The sequence below is a fragment of the Bufo bufo genome, chromosome 2, assembly GCF_905171765.1.
Source record: "Bufo bufo chromosome 2, aBufBuf1.1, whole genome shotgun sequence".
NCBI classification, from domain to species: domain Eukaryota; kingdom Metazoa; phylum Chordata; class Amphibia; order Anura; family Bufonidae; genus Bufo; species Bufo bufo.
The window spans coordinates 746,675,529-746,698,155 of record NC_053390.1 but is presented as its reverse complement, the minus strand read 5'-3'; positions in this window follow the sequence as shown (position 1 = coordinate 746,698,155).

Here is a 22,627-nt window from a genome sequence, read left to right as displayed (position 1 = left end):
ACCAGCTTGTGATATAACAGAAAATAGGTATAATTATAGCTCATTCGAGGGGTGTAGCTAAACACTCATGGGCCCTGGTGCAAGAGTTTAGCTTGGACCCCCTTCCCTCAGTGCTTTGTGGTGAGGGCTGGGGAGGCACATAGTCTTCATGCTACCTGAGGCAAAAATTGCAACATATGCATTGCTATGTTATTGACAACCTTTAACTCTCAGAAGTGTGATCAGAACTTTGATGCTCTCTAATATACAAAACGGAACTCATCCCTCTAAAATAAGGTTAGTTTTACACTAGTGCTAAAATCATGCAGCAGGCTGTTCCTCTGTTGGAGTTGATCACATCTGGCATAGTCAGAACCTGCCAGGATCACCACAAAGCTCCATTGACTATAATCGGACCTGGAGGGGATACTACTTGTTTTCAGGATCTGTTTCCGAGATTTTGCTGGACAAATACTGCTGCAATCCTAGTCAATGGGCTCCAGCGTGAAAAGGTAGTATCCAGCTATGTCAGATACAATAAACTCCTGTAGGCTGTTCCTCTACCATTACAGCCTGCCGGATAAATGTAAAACTAGCCTAAGGAGTTGCAAAACCTGTTACCATGCAATGACCTCAGACAGGATACAGATAGCCAGCTTGTAGAATTATTAGATTCCTGGTACATTCACATGTTCTGCATCCAATGTTGTGCACTCAATGCCCTATTGGGGGATCTCTATCAAGACAGAAACTCTAAGCAAGGATGAGGTATCATTGCCACACAAGTTTTAAAGATATATTTTCCTGTGACTAAACATTTTGTAGCCCAGGACACAATGAAGAACACATAAATGTAGTCATGTTAAAAGGCAATTTCAAATATAAAAAAATCCAGAGGACAAAATGTAACGCTCGATCATTGGGTGAAATGATCTTTCATGCAGCACATTAAATCATTATTTCTGGGCAGCAGAATGTGCTTTGTGATGAGCGGCATAGACAATATTTGTTTTCTCGATATTTCGCAAATTTGTTGCATAATATTTGCAATAAATTTGTGAATTCTAGAATTCGTGATCTCCAGTCATTATTTTTGCGATTGCGCAAATCGGTGCTAATGATGCGCATATTTTTTGCACAATACGTGCAACTTCACATTTTATCAGGTCTGAGAAGTTATTACTGATTAGTACACTAAATATTGTTGTGACATCGCAGCACTTTTTCTATAGCATCTATGTATGGACAGCAGAGAAACAGTAATTCCTATCACACTACCTAACACCCTGCACTGGAACCTATCAGTCACACTATATCACTATCTAACCTACACTGACTATCTCCCACTAACTATCTGTATTATATATATATGAGCTAACTAACTATCTAATGTAATTGGATAAGGAATAGGATCCAGATGAAAGCACAGAGCACAACAATGTCACTGCTGTCTCTCTCAGAACTGCAAAAAAACAGCAGAAAATGGCTGCTGGGGAGGTTCTTATATAGTAAGGGGTAGGCAACTGTCCTATTGTTTGCTACAGATGTTGCTAAGCCCTGACAAAGATATTGCAGCCTTCTCATTGACCCACAAGCAAAAAGGGAGGTTACTGATGAAAAAATAAATAAAAATCTAGAATATTCGCGATTACAAATATATAGCACTATATTCTACATCTTCGCAAATTCTCGAAGTGAAAATATTTGCGATCAACACTAATTGTGCTATGTGAACAGCTACCTGCTGTCCAGAAACAATGAATCTGTATAGGGAAAATGGATGGCTACAGTAAATACAGCTCTTTCCTCCACTGATGAGCAGGTATTCATCGGGAAGAAAAAGTCCCTTCCCCATAATCACCTGCACCATCAACACTTCTAAACATTTCCTAACTTAGAGAATATAAATATTTCATACTGCTTATTGTTAGGTCAGCTGTCTATGTCCTCCACCACGCTGCTGTCCCCTGTGGGCATAATACCTGCTTCCCCCTGCTTCTGCCTTGTGCTGCAGCCTCTGTCTCTTTGGGGTATGGACATGCTCACCTCCGGACTCTTAATGGGCCAGTGCACACACTTTCAAATCCTTCCCCAGGCAATAGATGGAGCTTCCTGGGTATTTAAGACACCCTTTCTGCATGGACGAGGCCTGAGCTTTAGGTTCCGTGGTGGCTAGCAAAGGTCACCTGCATTTATCCTGTATTTGTTCTTGTCTGTGCTCCAGATTGTACCTGTCTTGCCTGTGTGTTCCAGCACTTCCAGTTTCACTTCTGTATTGTTTAAGTTAGGCTACTTTCACAATATAATTTCTATTTTCTGGTATTGAGATCCGTTATGGGGTCTCAATACCGGAAAGAAACACTTCCGTTTGGTCCCCATTCATTGTCAATGGAGACAAAACGTAACTGAACAGAACGGAATGCTCCAAAATGCCCTGGGGGGAGGCACACTGCACTTGGTGATCTGTCAAATATTAATGCCATTTTGATCAATTCATTAAAAATGAGTCCCAAAAGTTTTTGTTTTATGGAAACAATTTATTTATTTTTTAATTCACATCAATGTTGATTTATTTAAAATCCATTTGCTCATCACTATTATCAATACTTCTAAGGGAGAATCAGATATTTAAAACCACTGCATCTGTCAATATTAAATTAAAGGCATATGGAGGTATAGTAGGAGGATATATAGCATGTGCATGGGCAGTAAATGTGGTTTAACCAGAATTTAGAAATACTTATTTTTTTTGTATGAAAACAGGATAAACAAAAAAAAATTAAAAAAAATACACAGATATAAACATATAGCAATAAAATAAGGACATTTTCCAGTTTTATTAAATCAAGGACTACATAACTGTGAGAACTATTCCTGTTTTTATGTCTATTTTTCATCCTGAGACTATACAGAACAGATTATTTTTTGTGTGGTAAATGTCAATTTAGTACTGTTATTTATTTTTTGCAGCCCACTATGACTCACATAACTTTTAAAATACCTCATAACAATGGTTGGCCTTTAAAAACATGAGAGACTAAATGTTGCCACAGTAGGTTCTCCTAATAATGTGAAATCCACAAAATCTCTGAGAAATAACAGCTTTTCTACTATTGTGTTGCAGGATAAAAAGTAGGTGTACAAATTCTACATATTTAAGTTGCCTCGCAGAATCTCCTGAGGAATTCAACATCTAACCATGCTTTTCTGACTGGACTTAAGTAAATAAATGGAAAATTATATTTAATTAAATAAGAAATATGTTTTAAATGAATTGTGATTTAAAGTGTCTCAATAATTCGGTTAGCGATTAGCACTTTTGCCATGTATTACCAGTTGCCAGTTGTCTACAAGCAGTTGGTATGTGTTTCTCATGATTGTTCTCTAGTTTCTAGTCTCTAGTTAATTGACTTCCTTTGGAATTGGCCCAAGTGTGTGTGCTTGAGATTGGAGAAAGTGAGTGATGACAATATATATATGTGCAGCACTGTGTAATCGAAATAAATAATGTAGAAAAGTTTAATTCCATGTGACTAAGGCTATATATATATATATATATATATATATATAATTATTTTTTTTTATTACAGAGCTATATAACTGTACATATTCTAAAAAATGTGGACAGATCTAACCCGTAGAGGTGGACTGTAAACCTGCCTGGGGGAACTGAATGCTCATGTGATCTTCAGATCTTCCAAATGATGGAACACAGTGTGAATTCAGTATTGGGAATATCCCTCAAACATTGTGATACATTGATCTTAGACAACCTGGTGGTTCGATCTCCCTTTTGAATATCTAACATGTCTGAATTTCCAATGATAAGAACCAAATCAATGTCTGTAGCATTCTTTATCTGAACAGCATGAGAGGTTCAGACATGAGATCAGTGATATAAAAGTCTGAGAGTTATGTTAGCAGAGCTCAAATCAGATTGTGTTTTTCATCTTTCATTTAACAAATTGAAACAGCTTTCCATTTATTATACTGATATTGCACTATATTGTATTTATTATCACAACCCTGTAGCATATACACACACACATATATATATATATATATATATATATACACAGTTCTGTTCAAAATAATAGCAGTAAGACATCACTAACCTGATCAATCAGTGTTTTTGGTAGAAATGATATTTCTACATGGCAAATAATTTACTAGCAGGTGTAGTAATAGAAATCCAACAGACCCAACAGTCATGACTTGCATGCTGCAAATTCTGTGTAATTAAATCACTAATTGAAAGTGGCATGTTAAAAATAATAGCAGTGTGGAGTTCAATGAGTGAGGTCCTTCATTCTTTGAAAAACAGGTGGCAATTATTGCCCTTATTTAAGGAAGAAAGGCAGCAAATGTTGTACATGCTGGTTACAGTGCATTTCTCTCTGAATTTCTGAGGAAAATGGGTTGTTCCAGACATTATTCAGAAGAACAGCGTACCTTGATTAAAAAGTTGATTGGAGAGGGGAAAACATATAAAGAAGTGCAGGAAATGATAGGCTGCTCAGCTAAAATGATCGCAAATGCTTTAAAATAGCAACCAAAACCTAAAAGACGTGGAAGAAAGCGAAAAACTACCATTCAAATGGATAGAAGAATAGCCAAAATGGCAAGGACTCGGCCAACAATCAGCTCCAGGAAGATCAAAGAAGGTCTAAAGTTACCTGTGACTACTGTTACAATGAGAAGACGCCTATGTGAAGCCAAGCTATCTGCAAGAAGCCCCCGCAAAGTCCCACTGTTTAAAAAACAGACATGTGCTGAAGAGGTTACAATTTGCCAAAGAGCACATTGACCGGCCTAAAGAGACATTTTGTGGACTGATGAAAGTAAGATTGTTCTTTTTTGGTCTAGTGGCCGGAGACAGTTTGTCAGACGACCCCAAAACACTGAATTCAAGTCACAGTACACTGTGAAGACAGTGAAGCATGGTGGCGCAATCATCATGATATGGGGATTAGTGTTGAGTGAGCACCATAGTGCTCGTGTGCTCAGGCCGAACACATCGGTATGCTCATGTGTTCTACTGAGCACAATGGAAATCAATGGACGAACCCTAGGCACCCCCTGCTCAGAAGAGAAGGGGGTGTCTAGTTCATAAAAAAAGGTTAGAAATTGATGGAAACCCCATCAAAATGGTTTGAAAACAGCATTAAGAGGATAGCTGGATGCGTCTTAGACTCCTATTATGTACGACATACAATAGACAACCACACAAAGGCTATATGCCAAAAGCCACATATGTGCAAGCCATCAATCTATCCATAAGACAGAAAACAGCCTGCATACCTTACAATGGCACCCTTGTGCACTATGAGATATTCCAAGATTCACTACTATCAGTGGCGTACATAGAGAATTAAGGACCCCATAGCAAAGATCAAACCAGGCCCCCACACGGGACAAAAGGGTTTCTGCCTAAACCCTTTTCAATGACCTTTGGGCCATTTTTCCACTGCTTCATTTGCTAAAGGGTAGAGTCCTGACCAAGTTTTCATCCCTAGTAGAAGAAGAGATAATCCCAACTAATTCTGGGCCCCCTTTTGCCCTTTGCCCCATAGCATTCGCATGGTCTGCCGCTATGGTAGTTATGCCCCTGCTAGCAGTTTCCTTTGCAATAGCCAACCAATGTCATCCCAGATGTGCTCAATGGGAAACAAGTCCAGAAACGCTGCAGGCCATCGTAACACATTTAGGCTATATAGGCTACTCACAGTAGTAAGAAATATACTTTATTAGTTCATCATAAATAATGTTAATAAGTCAGACGAAGCGGCATGCATATAAAATAGAATAGAACCACAATTGACGTCCAAAGTAATTCTAGATTAATTGTGCACTGTGTATTTATAATTTCTTTTTTGGTGTGGTGGATTTATTCTGATTAGAGATGAGCGAATCGAATCAGACGAAGTTGAATTCGATCCGAATTTCAGGAAAAATTCGATTAGCAACTAATGCGAATTTCCTCGCTCTTTGTGGTAACGAATCGCAATTTTTTCTACAATGGCGGCTACATATGTGAGGACATAGGGCAAGGAACTCTGGGAAGGCGGGCTGCCCCATAATGTCATGCATGCAGCCGATCAGCAGCCAGCCAGCCCTGTGATGTCACAGCCCTATAAATACGGCAGCCATTTTAGATTCTGCCATTTTGAAGCATTCTGAGTGCAGGGACAGACATCAGAAGGCGATAGGGACAGCAATTGGAAAAAAAACCTCATTGTGAAAAAAGAAACTGAAAAAACGATTTATAAGTGCAGGGAAAGGATAGGGAGGAATTATTTCACAGCATCTTAGGCCTCTTTCACACGGGCGTTGCGGAAAAATGTGCGGGTGCGTTCTGGGAACACCCGCGATTTTTCCGCGCGAGTGCAAAACATTGTAATGCGTTTTGCACTCGCGTGAAAGAAATATCACGCATGTTAGGTACCCAAACCCGAACTTCTTCCCAGAAGTTCGGGCTTGGGTTAGGTGTTGTGTAGATGTTATTATTTTCCCTTAGAACATGGTTATAAGGAAAAATAATAGCATTCTGAATACAGAATGCTTAGTAGTTGATCAATTGAGGATTAAAAAAATAAATAAAAATTAACTCACCTTCTCCTCTTGTTCGCGTAGTTCCCGGTCTCTTCTTTACTTCTTTAATGATGAGCTGTGGGCTAAAGGACCTTTGGTGACGTCAGATCACATGCTCCAATCACATGGTCCATCACCGTGGAGAAGGTGAGTTAATTTTTATATTTTTTTTTAACCCTCAATTGATCACCTACTAAGCATTCTGTATTCAGAATGCTATTATTTTCCCTTATAACCATGTTATAAGGGAAAATAATACAGTGAATAGACTGTCACCTAGCAACCATGCGTGAAAATCGCACCGCATCCGCACTTGCTTGCGGATGCTTGCGATTTTCATGCAACCCTATTCACTACTATGGGGCCTGCGTTGCGCGAAAAACACAGAATATAGAGCATGCTGCCATTTTCACGCAACGCACAAGTGATGCGTGAAAATCACCGCTCATGTGAACAGCCCCATAGAAATGAATGGGTCGGTATTCAGTGCGGGTGCAATGCGTTCACCTCACGCATCGCATCCGTGCGGAATACTCGCCCGTGTGAAAGGGGCCTTAGTGCAGGGAGAGACGTCAGAAAGCACTAGGAACAGTGCCAGGAAAGCGATTTACAAGTGCAGGGAAACGATAGGGAGGAATCATTTCACAGCATCTTAGTGCAGGGGGAGACTTCAGAAGTAGTGATGAGCGAGCATGCTCGGGCGAATACCTGTTCGGTTCGAGCATCGCTATGCTCGGCACATGGCGGTACTCAGCCGAGTACCACATGTGCTCGAGCGCCATGCTCAAGTCTCCTCCCAGCACGTTTCGCTGCTGCTAAGCAGCCAATAAACGTGCAGGTAAGTACTGCCAGGCCCATCATTGTAATGCCAGTAGCCATGTTGGCTACTGGCATTACAGTGATTGGCTGGCCGACACGCGTCAGCACGCGGCTTCGGCTCATTGCGAGTCAGGGAGAGCTGCGCTTAGGAAGGGACAGATAGTGTCGGGAGATTGTGATCGCAATATATTCCAGAGAATAACGTTTCAAAGACCCAAAAGTCATTTTTAAGGAATATTGTGTGGCAGCAATTAAATTGTGCAAAGTAGTACTCGATTTTTTTTTTAATGCTTTGCGAAATAGCGACTCTTTTGCTACATAGAAGGTGTCTGCAGTGACTTGTGACATCTGTGCAGCAATACTTTCTGTAAGTCAGGGGCAGAAATAGGAAGAATATTAGTGAAAACAATCATTTTTTTCCCATAATCTATCCACATTTTTGCTGTCAACGGTGTAATCCGTGAATTGTCTGATCTGTGATTCAATACCTTGTGTGGTTGTCAGGCCCATATATAGGGAAAAATTTAAAAAACAGAAAACAATTTTTCTCCCATAATCTGTCCACATTTTTGCTGTCAACGGTGTAATCCGTGAATTGTGTGATCTGTGCTTTAACACCTTGTGTGGTTGTCATGCCCAGATATGGAGAAAAAATTATAATACAGAAAACACTATTTTTCTCCCATAATCTATCCACATTTTTGCTGTCAACTGTGCAATCTGTGAATTGTGTGTTCTGTGCTATATATGGGCCTGACAACCACACAAGGTATTGAATCACAGATCAGACAATTCACAGATTACACCATTGACAGCAAAAATGTGAATAGATTATTGTGTGGTTGTCAGGCCCAGATATAAGGAAAAAATTATAATACAGAAAACTATTTTTTTTTTCCCCATAATCTATTCACATTTTTGCTGTTAACGGTGTAATCCGTAAATTGTGTGATCTGCGCTTCGATACCTTGTGTGGTTGTCAGAACCAGATATAGTGAAAAATATAAATAAAAACTACATCAGAAAACAGTGTCTGTACTGCAGATTCCAATAATCTGGGTCTAAAATAGTGTCCATATTCTGTGGCGTTCTGTGACATATACTGTCCTGCATCCGAAAACTGTGTCTTTAGCGTACAGTAAAAAAAATTGCACCACATCTAGTGCCAAAACCATTAATATGAAGAAGGCGAGCACTAAAGGACGGGGAAGTGGGCGTGATGCTGTTGGTGGAAGCAGAGGCTGTGGTCCTGGGAGCAATGAAACTGTGCCTGCTGCCAGTGCACCAGAAAAAAAAATCCACCATGCCCAGCTTCATGTACAACTTAGCTGGGCGGCGCAGGACAACACTGTCCAAGTCGGACCAGTGTGAACAGTTGGTCGGTTAAGCACCACCTTCTCTTCCACCAAGTCCAGCCTCTGTAGCCAAGAGTCTGGTCAACCAAATCCTCACTCTGATCATCCTTCCTCCCACCATGGAGAGGCTTGCCGAACGAGTGATCCCACACTCGGATATTCCAAGGAGCTCTTTCCAGCGCCACTATTACATTTGGCCCTCGCACCCAGCACGCTTGAAGAGGGACCTGAGATATTGTGCCCTGATTCCCAACCTCTTGAGCCTTCACAGTCTCAAGAAGATGACGGTGATGAACGGAAATCATTTGTTCACGAGTAGGATGATGATGAGACACAGTTGTCAATCACTGAGGTTGTGGTTAGGTCAAGTCAGGAGAATGAGCAGAGTGAGGAAATGGAAGAGGAGGTGGTCGACGATGAGGTCACTGGCCCAACATGGGATGGTGAAAAGCAGAGCGAGGACAGCAGTACAGAGGGGGAGGAATCCGCAGCACCACAACAGGCTGGAAAAGGCAGTGGGGTTGCAAAAGGGAGAAGTTGGCTCACACTTTTTGAGGAAAGTGCAGACGACAAAAGAGTGGTAGGTTGCAACCTGTGGCATTGCAAAATGAGCTAGGGCCTGAACACAAGCAACCTCACCACCACCAGCATAATCCGCCACATGGCATCCAAGCACCCTAACAAGTGGGCCGAACGCCTGGGTCCACAATCTGGGTCTGCGGGTCACACCACTGCCTCCTCTGCCCCTGTGTTACGCACTGCTGGCCAATCCCCTGTCGAAGGCGCAGGCCCGGATGCCCCTCGCCCTGCACCTGGATCTTCACATGAACCATCAGCAACAACATCCACTTCCCTGTCACAGCGCAGCATCCAAATGTCCATAACACAGTAATTTGAACGCAAGCACAAATACCTACCCACCCACAGGCCATAGCATTAAATGCGCAACTTTTGAAATTACTGGCTCTTGAAATGTTGCCATTTAGTCTTCCACAGCCTGATGTTGGCAGCCGTCCCTTAGTACGCAGTCCTAAGGCGCCATTTTTTTTCAAGGTGTGCTGTGCCTGCCTCACACCAGCATATATCCCAGAATATCATCAAAGTCCTGACCAATGCAGTTACTGGGAAGGTCCACTTAACCATGGACACATGGACAAGTCCTGGTGGCCAGGGATGTTACATTTCCCTGACCGCACACTGGGTGAATGTTGTGGAGGATGCGAGTGAGTCATATCCTGGGATGGCACAGGTGCTACCCACGCATAGGATTGCGGGCCCAACGTCTATCAGGGTCTCCGCCAGCAGCTATGTTTCTGGCTCCAACCCCCACTTCTCCTCCTCCGCCGCCTCCTCCTCCACTTCCACCTCCAGCAGCAGTCAGCCATCAATAGCTAGCTGGAAGCAGTGTAGCACTGCTGTGGGTATGCGTCAAAAGGCCGTGCTGAAGTTGATCTGCTTAGGGGACATACAGCACATCGCTGCAGAGCTGTGGCAGGGTATAAGGGACCAGACCGAGCAGTGGCTCTCGCCACTCAACCTACAACCAGGCATGGTTGTGTCTGACAATAGTCGTAACTTGGTGGTGGCTTTGGAGCTCGGCACACATCCAATGCTTTGCCCACATCTTAAACTTAGTGGATCAGCAGTTTATCAAAACCTACCCCAATTTTCCAGAGCTACTAGTGAAGGTGCATGTGTGTGCCCATTTCCACAAGTCGTCCACAGATTCAGCCGCTTTGTCAACGCTGCAGCAGCACTTGCGGCTTCCAGCTCACCAACTGTTGTGCGTCATGAGCATGCGCCGGAACTCTACGTTCCACATGTTGGCCAGGCTTTGTGAGCAGCAGAGGGCAGTTGTGGAATACCAGCTGCAACATGGTCGTCGCCTTTCGAGTCAACTGCCACTATTCACAAGCGAAGAGTGGGCATTGATGTCAGACCTCTGTGAGGTTTTAAAAAACTTTGATGAATCCACACAGATGGTTAGTGGCGATAACGCTATTTTCAGCGTAACCATCCCACTGCTGTGTCTACTCAAATTATCGCTGCTCACAATTAAGGACGATGCTCTGAATGTGGCAGATGAGGAAATGGAGGAGGACATTATACAGGGTGATAGCCAGCCCACCCTCAGTTTGTCTTCTCAGCGCGAATTGGACCATGAAGAGGAGGAGAAGGAGGAGCTGGAGACAGTTGCCTCTGCTACACAGGGTATTACCCATGGAACTTTAATTCCATCTGTTCAGCGTGGATGTGCAGAAGAGGAGGAGGAGGATGAGGAGATGGAGAGACATCCTGATGTTGACATCGACGTCTTGCCTCTTGGTACTCTGGCACACATGGCTGACTTTATGTTAGGCTGCCTTTCCAGCGACACTCGCGTTATATGCATTTTAGATAACACAGATTACTGGGTGTTCACCCTTCTCGACCCCCGCTACAAAGAGAACTTCTCATCTCTAATTCCTGTGGTGGAGAGGACGAGTAAACGGTGCAATACCAGAAGGTACTTGTTGAGAGATTGCTCCAAAATTTTCCATCTGCTGGCGGCAGAGTCCGTACTTCCTTAGGCAACCGAGGAAGGGAGACAAAGGGAACACACAGCAGTTCCAACAAAGGCAGGGCAACACTCTCCAAGGTGTGGGACACTTTCATGACACCCCGACAGCAACCTCACCCTGAAGCATGGCCTAGTGGTACAATGAGGGAAAAGTTTTGGAAGGAATACATAGCAGACCGTGTCAGCGTCCTAAATGATCCCTCAGTGCCTTACAACTACTGGATGTCCAAGCTGGACACGTGGCACGAACTTGCGCTCTACACCTTGGAGCTGCTGGCCTGCTCTGCCACCAGCGTTTTGTCTGAGCGTGTATTTAGTGCTGCTGGTGGCATTATAACAGATAAGCGTATCCGCTTGTCCACTGGCAATGCTGACAGGTTGACTCAGATAAAAATGAACAAGGCCTGCATTGCCCCTGACTTCTCAACTCCACCAGAGGAGAGCTGAGCTGATGATGAACATAAAGGCAATTTCAATCTATCATTTATAATGTACTCAATCTACTGTAGTGTATTCCCATGCACCTTTTCCACCACAAAAAAAGAGTATTTGGTTGAATCTTGTTTTCTCTTCATATTATATGTACCCTTAAAATAGTCCCAACAAAACTGCCACCTTATCCCGTAGTTTACAAAATGGGGTCACTTTTAGGGAGTTTCTACTGTAGGGGTGCATCAGGGGGGTTTCAAATAGGACATGGTATAAATAAACCAGTCCATCAAAATCTGCCTTCCAAAAACCACACGGCGCTGCTTTCCCTCTACGCCCTGCCATGTGGCCATACAGTAGTGTACAACCACATATGGGGTGTTTCTGTAAACCGCTGAGTCAGGGCAATAAATATAGAGTTTTGTTTGGCTGTTAACCCTTGCTTTGTTAGTGGAAAAAATGGAAAATCTGCCAAAAAAGAGAAATTATGAAATTTGATCTCCATTTGCCAATAACTCTTGTGGAGCACCTAAAGGATTAACATAGTTTGTAAGATCAGTTTTGAATACCTCGAGGGGTGTAGTTTCCAAAATGGGGTCACTTTTAGGGAGTTTCTACTGTACGGGTGCATCAGGGGGGCTTCAAATGGGACATGGTGTAAATAAACCAGTCCATCAAAATCTGCCTTCCAAAAACCACACGGCGCTCCTTTTCCTCTACACCCTGCCGTGTGGCCGTACAGTAGTGTACGACCACATATGGGGTGTTTCTGTAAGCCACAGAGTCAGGGCAATAATTATAGAGTTTTGTTTGGCTGTTAACCCTCGATTTGTTAGTGGAAAAAATGGATTAAAATAGAAAATTTGGCAAAAAATTTAAATTCTGAAATTTCATCTTCATTTGCCAATAACTCTTGTGAGGCACCTAAAGGGTTAATGATGTTTGTAAAATCAGTTTTGAATACCTTGATGAGTGTAGTTTCCAGAATTGGGTAATTTTTGGGTGGTTTCTTTTATGTAAGCCTCACAAAGTGACTTCAGTACTGAACTGGTCCCTAAAAATTTGGTTTTTGAAAATTTCTGAAAATTTTCAAGATTTGCTTCTAAACTTCTAAGCCTTGAAACGTCCCCAAAAACTAAAATGGCATTCCCAAAATGATCCAACCATGAAGTAGACATATGGGGAATGTAAAGTGATAACTATTTTTGGAGGTATTACTATGTATTATAGAAGTAGAGAAATTGATACTTGGAAATTAGCAAATTTTTCCCAATTTTTTTTAAATATTGTATTTTTTTATAAAAATGATTTTTTTAAAACTTTATTTTATCAGTGTCATGAAGTACAATATGTGACGAAAAAACAATCTCAGAATGGCCTGGATAAGTAAAAGCGTTTTAAAGTTATCACCACATAAAGTGACACTAGTCAGATTTGCAAAAAATGGCCTGGTCCTTAAGGTGAAATATGGCCGTGTCCTTAAGGAGTTAAACCAATGACTTACAACTAACATCGACCATAATCTGAACCTTTCCGTCCCCAAGACTCCTCTTGAGCTGCACCAGTTCTCTGGAAGCAAATTTGGTTAAGTTATAACATCCATTCTTCTTGTTTTAATTGATTACTTGTTTGTTGCTATGTTATTTATGACTCTGTCTGTACTTGACCCCCCTGATTGTAAAGTGCTGTGCAATACTGTATGTTGGCACTACATAAAAAAAGATCATTATTATCTTTATTATTAGTAGTACTGAAATTTAAAATGTTAAGAAGTGTATATTTATTCCTACAGAGCCTTGTGAATTGACTAATTGCATTTTGGTGGAACATTTGTCTTGGATAATTTCACAGACATGAAATTCTACTTTACCTTGTTTTAAAGTCTCACAAACTTTTCACACAACATTTGATATGTCATGGCGATGTATCAAAAGTTGTGATCAGGTGGTGGTCTGATTGCTAATACCCTCACTGTTCAATAGAATGAGGGAAGGGAAGCGAGCTCTTATCACACTCTCTCTTCTGGTTTGTGAGTATGGAATCAAGAGGGGCCCATAGATTTACTGTATATGGTGGCTGTCATTTGCAGTGAGGATAAAGAGTCCAATATGCTTCCACTTTTCCCTAGTAAAGAATAGTGGGGGTCTCAGCACTGAAACCCTCCCTGATTACAACTTTTGATATGTATTTGTAACATATAAAAAGTTAATGATGCTTTAAGACTAGAGAAGAGCAAAAGGGTGTTAACAGGATTCAATATCAGTATAATCAGAAGACTAATTACACGTTTTGGCATATATGAGATTCATTCAATTGTGAAACCAAAAAGGCAACCATGAGTATAGCTCATCTTCCTTTTACCCACCAGTAGCAGTCTTACAGTGCAGGACAAGGTCATGGGACCATCATTCACCCCATAGGTAGTGGAACTCATAAGTAGGATGGGAAACCCCTAAGGCTTATTTCATATTTGTGTTAGACTACTCCAGCAGGCTGTTCACTGCATATTTGCTGGGTGTGGCCGGATCTCTGCTGGTCCCGATTATAGTTAATGGAGCCAGAGGGAATTTTGGCAGCACCTGGCAGTGACATTTGCATTCAGCAGATCCAGACGCCTGTTCCAACAAGCCTTAGGGTTCCTTCACACCCTCTTATTTGTCTCTATTTTAAAACATATGAATATGCCATATATATCAAGTATTTTTTTATTTTGTAAAATATTGTACAATTTTTTTTAAGTTTATATTTTTATTTTTTATATTCATGCCACAGATAAAGCCATATCTTTCGCATGCTGAGTTTTTATTAAACCCCTACTGAATGCAAATGCATAATGCCAAAATTAGTATGACTGTTACTATGTATAACTCAATATGCAGCTGATTTGTTTAAAAATGTCGCCAACTGTCATATTAATTTTAAATACGAGTTGGAAAAATCAAACCACATGCTGCAGAACAAAAACAACCACTTTAAGGTTTATGTCTAATGGCACTAGTTGTTAACAAGGCTGGAACTGGATTTCAACAATAGCGTTTGCTAGGTACTAATGGTATCCCTTGTTATTCAAATGTACAGTAGGGCCAAACTGTATAACACTAAGACTGTTTTAAGAATAATATTATCAATCATATATCAACACTGGCAGGTAACAAATATACATAAGTATAAATTCACTCTTACTTGACATGACCCAAAAGATGATGGAAAATGGATGATGGCACCAATGGATGAAGCAGATGTTAAGTAGTGAAGTAAACAGATGATGATAACCATAAATAGAAATGTGACAATAATTGACCCTCTTTCCTTGAATCTTTCCCTAAATCTATCCCTGAATACTGACCCTCAAACCAAACATAACTTGCTCTCACTGTCACTGAAGAGATCCTTATTATATAGACCCATCTGAAATACTGACCCTAACACAAACAGCAGGAGGGGGCCTAGCATAAAGAGAAGAAAACCAAACCACACTGAACTGGAAACAAGCAAGACAATTTCAACAGCAAAGACAAACAATGTGTATAATTGAAAGAACTACACAGACAAGGAGCCACCAAGCAAGGAAGTAGAGAACATAGTTAAACGATACAAGGATTTGCTGGATGAACACACACAATGCGTATCCTATCCCTGGCAAGATCAGAGTACAGAGCAAAAAATGAAGGCTATCCAATCAGGAGCTTCCTCATAAAAGAGTTTGCCTGCACTAGTGATTATGTAGCCCTGGATCAAGGTTACTTTGGACTCTGAACATTTGTGGACATTTGCCTTATTGCTATTACGCATAGCCATAAACACTACATTGTTTCACTTAGGGTTAACTTGGACTGTGATTTACACTGTTGTGTGCACTTGTACTGTTTCATATTGTTGAACTGCATTTTATATGTTTATTGTAAAATATCCTGTTCATTTACATTGTTATTGTACTATAGCCGGAAAGGATTCATTCACAGTCAGTTAATACCGAGAGACTTTGGGACTTTCTAAATATAAAAAACAGACACACTGACCTTTTAACTGTCTGGTTCAGCTTTGCTGTTTATGTCTAAAGACTTGCTTATATCTGGAAAAGCTGCTTAGTCATTCCCAAAGACTTGAAACTCTATAGAAGTCTATGACAGACTATGACATGTCTATCACACTTTTCAGAGCGTCAGAGCAACTTTTTCAAGCCAAAAAAAACCCATATAGAATGGAATAAGATATGCAGCACATGATTCAGAAGAGAAATTAAATTGCAATTATAATTATAATGAATAATTAAATTATATGGTAATAAACAGAAATGTATTTTACATAACCAAAAGCATAATAAATAGACTGAATAAAAAACCTCTAAATGACAATTCCTATTATATTGTTGTTATTATCAATTATTATTATTATTATCAATGTATCATTGGTTTTTCGATGTATTGTGTGTATGTATAAAGCTATAAGAGATGGCAATGTATTGTATTGTGGTTTGTTGCAACACCGTTTCTGAAATGACATTAAAATAAAATTACAACCATGACAGTTGTACTTTTCTCTATATGAATTGTATGGCTTAGTGTAGTGATTGATTAAATAGGCTAATTAATTAATTAATTAATAGATGAATTGATAGATAACCTAGTCTATGTATACATGTCTGATTTATTGACACATGTAGGAGGACGAAAAAAATGGAATAGATGTAGGGGGTGATGAAGTTCAGGGACGGAGGGGAGACACAAAAAAACTATTAGTAAGGGCTTGTTCACACAAATGTATGTGTTCCATTTCCGTATTGCGGACTGCATATGCGGATCCGCAATACACGGACACCGTTCCGTGAGAATTCTGCATTACGGATGCGGACCCATTCACTTCAATGGGTCCGCAAATCCAGGGATGCGGAACAGTGCAGAACGGAAGCACTACGCAGTCTAATTTTGCAGAACGGAAGGATGCAGACCCATTAAAGTTGAATGGGTCTGGATCCATCCCGGAGCCTGCACGAACGTTCTCCGTGCATTGGGGTCCGCAAATTGCGGTGTCCAATGCACGGAATGGAACACATACGTTCGTGTGAACAAACCCTAATAGTAATAATAGTAGTAGTAAAACAAAACTGATAACTGCAAGTGTGGTCTTAGTGCTGGAAAGGGAGGAGGATCAGCCACATGGATTGGGGTAAAGTGCTATATGAGATAAGGAGAAGCATTCTGGTCTGAAGTAGAGATGAGCAAAACTCTTAAAAATTTGATTCGGTCAGTTCACCGAAATCTCTGAAAAGATTTTTATTCGAACTGAATTAATTTGGGGCGAATCACGTTAAAAAACAGCTATTTACTGGCTGCAGAGAGCCTGTATAGTGGTGAAGAACACTGTGCCTTGCAGCATCACGCATAGTGAGTATGCTGTGTTAGTGAAACCATACTGTGAGTCAGTATGACACTCAGATGACAGGTATAGCTCTTAGAATCACTGCACACTTCACTTATTTGGACAGTTACGGGGCCAAAACCGATCAAATAACTCATGTGTGAACTCAGCCTTACAGGTTGAGGTTAGCGTCAGGTATAAAGAACTGTGCAGAGGCCCAAGATCCTACTATAGCATGAAAGAGCACTCATCTACACCGTTGTTCAGCTGATTTCACATAGATGTCTACAGAACCGCTTATACAAGTAGAGCCCCCGACAGAGTGGAGAGGGTGTCAGCAGTAAGTTTGTGTTGGCGTCACAGATTATTTTTGCCCTTCGTCTGATCCGTCTGAACAATAACCCCAATAAAATGGATCCTGTCTGTTGAGCATCCGCCTTCACTCGGTATAATCCACCAATATTGCTAATGCCAAAAAGAAGCACAAAAAAAAACCTGAAGTGGATCCAAAACAGAGATGACACGTGAATGCAATATTTGCATGTCTTCTGTGTTTTGTACCCACTCCTGCTTTTGGCTACCAAATCATAAGCCAATTCTGATGGGACCATACAGGCCTTACAGCTGCTACACGGACAGGATCCGTTGAGTGTCTCATTTTACTTCCTTCTGACAGATCAAAAGAAGGGTCAAATAAATGATAATTAAAGATTAGCGTACTTCTGAAAAATTCAATTTTTAAAAAAAAATTTGGTTCGATACGAATTTATTTGCGGCAAATTCTGTTAAAAAAACGGCTATTTCCTGGCTGCAGAGAGTCTTTATAGTGGTGTAAAACACTGTGCCTTGCAGAAATACGCATAGGGAGTCTGCTTTGGTAGTGAAACATAAATGTGAGTCAGTATGACATGCAGATGACAGGCGTTGATCTTAGAATCACTACACACTTCACTTATTTGGGCTGTTACTGGGCCAAAACTGACCAAATAAGTCAAGTGTGAACTCAGCCTTACAGGTCAATGTTAGCGTCAAGAAGAAGCGCACTCCTTTTGCACCGTCGGTAGCTGATTCCACATAGATGTCTACAGAACCTGTTCTATTAAACGAGTATACAAGTAGAGCCCCCTCGACAGAGTGGAGAGGGTGTCAGCATTGAGTTTGTGTTGAAGTCACTGATTATTTTGCCCTTCCTCTGATTCGTCAGAACTAGGGTTGAACTGTAAAGTTCGGGTTCGTACCGAACTTTAGGACTTTTAGACCCTGGACCCTAACCCAAACATTTCAGTAAAAGTTTGGGTTCGGGTTCGGTGTTCTGCGCTTTCTTGGCGCTTTTTGAAAGGCTGTAGATGGCAGGGCTACTATTGGCATGGCTGTGATTGGCCAGAGCAGCATGTGACCCAGGCTCTATATAAGCTTGATTCACATAGCGCTGCACGTCACTCTGCTCTTACAAGTGTAGGGAGAGGATGCTGCTGGACTTGTGATTTCAGGGAGAGAATAGGAGAGAATCTAACTCAGCGATCTACATAGAAACAGTTGTGTGGGTGCAGAGCACAATCGTTTTACCCTGCCCTGAGCCAATTGACCAAAAAAAAAATACTTTTATAATGCTGTTAGTTAGGTGGGCGGCGGCGGCCATTTTATGCAAGCTCAGTGCACGAGCACTGCATCTGAGCTTTTGGGAGATTGCAAATCACCATTATTTTCCTGATCTGCAAGTGTTAAATTCAAGTTTAATATATACAGCTTTCATATTCTGTTACCAAAAAAAAACACTTTTTTTGGCAATCTACAACATCTGCATTAGTCAGTGTGCAATTTAAGCTAGAAATACACCCATCATTTTCTGTGGTTTTAAAAAAACACTTTTTTGACAAAAAACACTATTTTCAGGCCTTGCAGCATCAGCAGCTGTGACATTATAGGCTTATATACTGCTGTCAAATTCAGTTGTTAAACAAACACTCGTTTGGGCAAAAAAAATTGTTGGCAGCCTTTGATGCAGATGTCATTGTGAGATACACCCTTAATACATTTGGGTTAGAATATTGAATATTGAAGTCAGGCCTACACTGGTTCAGGCCATGTGAGATACACCCTCTACATACAGGGGTTTGATTCAGGCATTTGAAATACAGCCATTTGAAATACAGCCATTTTGGGCAAATACAGGGAGTGCAGAATTATTAGGCAAGTTGTATTTTTGAGGATTAATTTTATTATTGAACAACAACCATGTTCTCAATGAAACCAAAAAACTCATTAATATCAAAGCTGAATATTTTTGGAAGTAGTTTTTAGTTTGTTTTTAGTTTTAGCTATTTTAGGGGATATCTGTGTGTGCAGGTGACTATTACTGTGCATAATTATTAGGAAACTTAACAAAAAACAAATATATACCCATTTCAATTATTTATTTTTACCAGTGAAACCAATATAACATCTCAAAATTCACACTGCTATACTTAGTAGACCGGTAAAATAAAATAAAAAAAATTGTCAGTTACATTTTCTGGTGAAATTAACAAATTTTTGGGTGTATATTACCACTGCTATACCTAGTAGACAGGTTAAACAAAAAAAAAAATGTCATTAACATTTTTGGGTGAAATTCACCAATTTTTGGGTGTATAGTACCACTGCTATACGTAGTAGACCGGTAAAAAAAAAAAAAATAATAGTCATCAACATTTTCAGGTGAAATTCTATACCTAGTAGACCGGTAAAATAAAATAAAAAAATTGTCAGTTACATTTTCTGGTGAAATTAACTAATTTGGGTGTATGTTACCACTGCTATACCTAGTAGACAGGTTAAACAAAAAATATATATACAGTACAGACCAAAAGTTTGGACACACCTTATCATTCAAAGAGTTTTCTTTATTTTCATGACTATGAAGGCATCAAAACTATGAATTAACACATGTGGAATTATATACATAACAAACAAGTGTGAAACAACTGAAAATATGTCATATTCTAGGTTCTTCAAAGTAGGCACCTTTTGCTTTGATTATTGCTTTGCACACTCTTAGTATTCTCTTGATAAGCTTCAAGAGGTAGTCCCCTGAAATGGTCTTCCAACAGTCTTGAAGGAGTTCCCAGAGATGCTTAGCACTTGTTGGCCCTTTTGCCTTCACTCTGTGGTCCAGCTCACCCCAAACCATCTCGATTGGGTTCAGGTCCGGTGACTGTGGAGGCCAGGTCATCTGGCGCAGCACCCCATCACTCTCCTTTATGGTCAAATAGCCCTTACTTTCAAAGTTTTCCCAATTTTTCGGCTGACTGACTGACCTTCATTTCTTAAAGTAATGATGGCCACTCGTTTTTCTTTACTTAGCTGATTTTTTCTTGCCATAATACAAATTCTAACAGTCTATTCAGTAGGACTATCAGCTGTGTATCCACCTGACTTCTCCTCAACGCAACTGATGGTCCCAACCTTATTTATAAGGCAAGAAATCCCACTTATTAAACCTGACAGGGCACACCTGTGAAGTGAAAACCATTTCAGGGGACTACCTCTTGAAGCTCATCAAGAGAATGCCAAGAGTGTGCAAAGCAGTAATCAAAGCAAAAGGTGGCTACTTTGAAGAACCTAGAATATGACATATTTTCAGTTGTTTCACACTTGTTTGTTATGTATTTAATTCCACATGTGTTAATTCATAGTTTTGATGCCTTCATAGTCATGAAAATAAAGACAACTCTTTGAATGAGAAGGTGTGTCCAAACTTTTGGTCTGTACTGTATGTCATTTACATTTTCGGGTGAAATTAAGCAATTTTTGGGTGTATAGTACCAATGCTATACCTAGTAGGCCGGTTAAAAAAAAAATAAAAAATTGTCATTAAAATTTTCGGGAGAAATTCACCAATTTTTAGGTGTATAGTACCACTGCTATACCTAGTAGGCCGGTTAAAAAAAATAAAAAATTGTTATTAACATTTTCGGGTGAAATTCACCAATTTTTGGGTGTATAGTACCACTGCTATACCTAGTAGACCGGTAAAATAAAATAAAAAATGTAACAAATTTAACCAATTTTTGGGTGTTTACCACCACTGCTATACCTAGTAGACAGGTTAAACAAAAAACAAAAAAAATAATTTACATTTTCGGGTGAAATTCACCAATTTTTGGGTGTAATATACCCTTCCTCTACCTAGTTGACAGCTTAATAAATTTCAATAATTTTTCTGTTACATTCTTGGGTTGACATTATCCAATTTTAGATGTGAATAAACACCTGCTATGCATAGGTGACAGGGAATAAAATGTAATATATTATTCAGTAATTAATGCACGCCACATCCTTTCATTCAATGCTTAAACTTTGAAAAGTTTTCACACTTTTACGCTTTAATAATTTCTCCCATATTTCAACTCTATAATTTAAAATTTGAAAAAATGATTCCTTCCTTAGATGTGGTCTCTCTTTCTCACGCTCCCTCTCTGGCCTGGAACCCTGATTCCCCGCCACCCGTGATCACCATGGTAGGCGCATAAAAGAACATCGAAAGTTGATAGAGCAGATCTCAAATTGGATCGTGAACATCACGGGGACATGCGACATGGTGGGGCAGTAAGTGTGCACACGTCTACACGAACTGACTGACAGGGGTCAGCCCCTGCAACTTCTAGGTCTCCAAATTGGGCACATGGCCTGAGCTTGCCCTTTACCCCTTGGAGGTACTGGCCTGGCCTGCCCTGCAGCCAGTGTATTGTCTGAACGTGTGTTTAGCATGACTGGAGGGGGTTATCGCAGGTTATATTTCCCAATGTTTTGGGGTGTAATCTAATTTTAAAAATAAAATTTAAAACCAAAAAGCAGAGTAGGCTACCTCCTCCTCTTTCACCGCCGCTTCCACCTACACTGCCACATCCACCGCCTCCTCAACCTCCTACTCCATATGGACCTCGTCCTCCTAGATCTAGATTATTATTTTTTTATTTTTACCGATTTTATGTTCTTTGAAGTAATTTCCCTACCACATTTGTTTGCAGAGCACTTGCCATGCTCTTAACCACATTTTGACAACATTTGCAGCTCTCTCACCCTTTCCATGACATTTTTACAGCCATTTTAGTGCTCAAAAGTTCGGGTCTCCATTGACTTTAATGGGGTTCGGGGTCAAGTTTGGGTCAAGTTCGGGTCCCGAACTCGAATTTTTTTCTCAAGTGCGGCTGAACCCGTAGAACCCGAACATCCAGGTGTCCGCTCAACTCTAGTCAGAACAATAACCCCCCAAAAAACGTCTGTCTGTTGAGCATCCGCCTTCACTCGGTCAGCATTTGGTCAGTAATCCATCAGTATTAGGGTTGAGTGAACCTGTAGAAGTTTGGGTTCGCCGGGTTCGGCCAAACTTCAGGTCAAAGTTCGGGTTCGGGACCCAAACTTTTTATATTTTTTATTTTTTATATTTTTTATTTAATTAAAGTAACAAGGTACATGCAAAAAGGTCCTAGGCATCTAGCAAGACGCTATAAGCAATAGAAGTATAATATATTCTGACATATTGTATAGCATTAGT